We start from the raw sequence: 2,534 nt of genomic DNA on the forward strand, positions 1-2,534 counted from the left end.
GAAAAATTATCTAGGCTACCTGGATAATAGGCTACACTTTGAAAAGTGCTTCCCTATGGTGCCACTCTTCAAAATTTCAACCCGTTCTCCCTTCTTAATTGGCTCTAAGTCTGGATTGTTTTTCTTCTTAGCAGCATGAGTCATTAGAATGCATTATTCACTTTCTCAGTCTCTTTGAACCTCCCCTAAATGAGCAGATTCTGCCAGGAAATACCTAAAAAACAGTGTTCCAATCTCTGAATTTTCTATTTCCTGGGAGTCTCAAATATATAATTCTTCACCATCTCTTTGACTTTACATTGCCTTAATATACATACTTAAAATACTTTCTTTAGCTTTCCCAGTTGTTCTTTTGGGAAAGGTTGTTCAAACCCTTGTGCCACTTATAACTGACAACAGATCTCTCTCCATTTTACACTGGACAAAGTTTTAGCTGTTATCCTCAGTGCAAAAATAATCAGAAAGTTAAAATGTGATATTTTAGAATATTCTAATTAGCCCGGCATGGTGGTGCATGCCTGTAATCCCAGCTACTCGGGAGGCTGAGGCAGGAGAATACCTTGAACCCGGGAGGCGGAGGTTGTGGTGAGCAGAGATCGTGCCACTGCACTCCAGCCTGGGCAACAGAGTGAGACTTAGTCTTTAAAATATGCATAACTTCACATACATAGAGAATTTTCATTCTGAATATTTGTGTAATGAAGGGTGCACATCATGGCCATGGTTAAATTTGTTAGTAAATAAAAAGCCATAGGTTTTTAAAAAATTTTTTTGTTTAGGTATTTTTATTTCTCCAAATTTGTTGTTTATCAGGAGTGACTGGAATAAAAAATATAATTGAGTCCTATCATCATGATCATCATGAACATGGCTTTAAGAGAAAACTGGTCAGATGAATATTATTTTCAACCAATAAACAGTTGCCACTAATAAACTGACAGCCAGGGGTCTGTCAAGAATGCTCAAGATATGTTGTATAATACAACATGCCTGTTCACAGGGGGGAAAAAAACACCGGAAATAACTTACGTGTACTTCTTGATTTCATCAAACGAGATAAGCACAAAAGCACCACCCATGCCTCTGAGAACACTGGACCATGCACCCTTGAAAAAAGCTTTGCCTCCTTCATTACCAGCAATCATCCTCCAGCAGTCAATGTGCCTCTGTACATGATGTCAGTTCCTTTGAGTCCCGACTGCATCGTAATGCGGGGCAAACGATGTCAGACGAATAGGAAGTCAACCCAGAAAAGGCAGTGACAGTCTATGTGGTCATCCAACTGATGACGATGTGAGTGTTCTTGGGATCCGGAAGCATTCCCTTTGCAGTGTCATAGATACCGAAGCAGGCAGCTAGGATAATATCCTGAACAGACACGTTAAAGCCTTGGTACAGGCTCCGAATCCCGTCAGATTTGTAAATCTTAACCAGGCAGTCACCGAGGCCTCGGAATTCCCTTTCAGCTTCAGCTTTACCCATATTAGCTGCTAGACGGGTACGGGCAAAATCAAGAGGGTACACAAAACACAAGGATGTGGCCCCAGCGGCACCGCCTGATGCCAGATTCCCTGCGAAGTAGCTCCAAAACTTGAGTCTCCTGTCCACACCACCCAAGATGATCTGCTTGTGTTTATCTTTGAAGGCAAAGTTAAAAGCCTGGGTGGGGAAGTATCTGATGACACTGACCGAGTTACTGCGCCAGGACAGGACTCCCTGCTTCTTGGGAATACGACCGCGCAGTCTATAATGCCCTTGTATTGCTTATCTACGGTAATCTGCTTGCTGGCATGCTGCACCTGCAGCAGCAGCTTGACTCGCTCGATGGGCGCTACCGCTGTCTTGGAGATGGCTTGCGGCCACTCCACCTGCCAGGAAGTCCTTGGCGAAGGACACAAAGACATCTGTCATGATGAAAGGAAAGAGGAGGCAGGCTGCTGCGGGAGGGGACTGGGCCAGGAACCGGCTTTGACTCCGGGGCTTCCTAGCTTTTTGTATTAAGCAATTCCTAGGATTCCCCTTCCACTGTGAAAAACACTCCAAACTGTTGAATTTTAACATATTAAAAGAGGGCGTAGGGTTTGTGGGAATGTGCAGAGATGCTTTCCTTTTCTGTTTGAATAAACGTCTGTAGCTTTTCCCAGGTCCTAAGAAAAGCAGACCATGTCAAATACACCAGAGGGAGGTACTCAGAGGTGTGTTTCTGTCGTCCTCTAGCTAAGGAGTGCTTTCACTTCCTCAGTTCACAGACGCCACTGAGATTCTGATAAAAACATCTGAGTTGTCTTCCTTAAAAGGGAAGAGAGAGAGAGAGAGAGAGAGAGAGAGAGACAAAGCAGAGAGAGAGACAAAGCAGAGAGAGAGAGAGAGAGAAAGAAAAAAGGAAAGAAAGAAAGAAAGAAAGAAAGAAAGAAAGAAAGAAAGAAAGAAAGAAAGAAAGAAAGAAAGAAAAGAAAAGAAAGGAAGGAAAGAAGGAAGGAAGGAAGGAAAGAAGGAGGAAGGAAGGAAGGCAGAAGGAAGGAAGGAAGGAAAGA

General features: G+C 43.3%; 1 pseudogene; it reads right to left on the reverse strand.

Annotated features, from left to right (window-relative positions):
• Positions 1-1,025: 1,025 nt before the first annotated feature.
• On the reverse strand, positions 1,026-1,970 carry LOC108532132 (ADP/ATP translocase 2 pseudogene; annotated as a pseudogene).
• Positions 1,971-2,534: the final 564 nt, after the last annotated feature.

The sequence above is a fragment of the Rhinopithecus bieti genome, unplaced genomic scaffold (genome assembly GCF_001698545.2).
Source record: "Rhinopithecus bieti isolate Rb0 unplaced genomic scaffold, ASM169854v2 scaffold_8220, whole genome shotgun sequence".
Classification (NCBI taxonomy): Eukaryota; Metazoa; Chordata; class Mammalia; order Primates; family Cercopithecidae; genus Rhinopithecus; species Rhinopithecus bieti.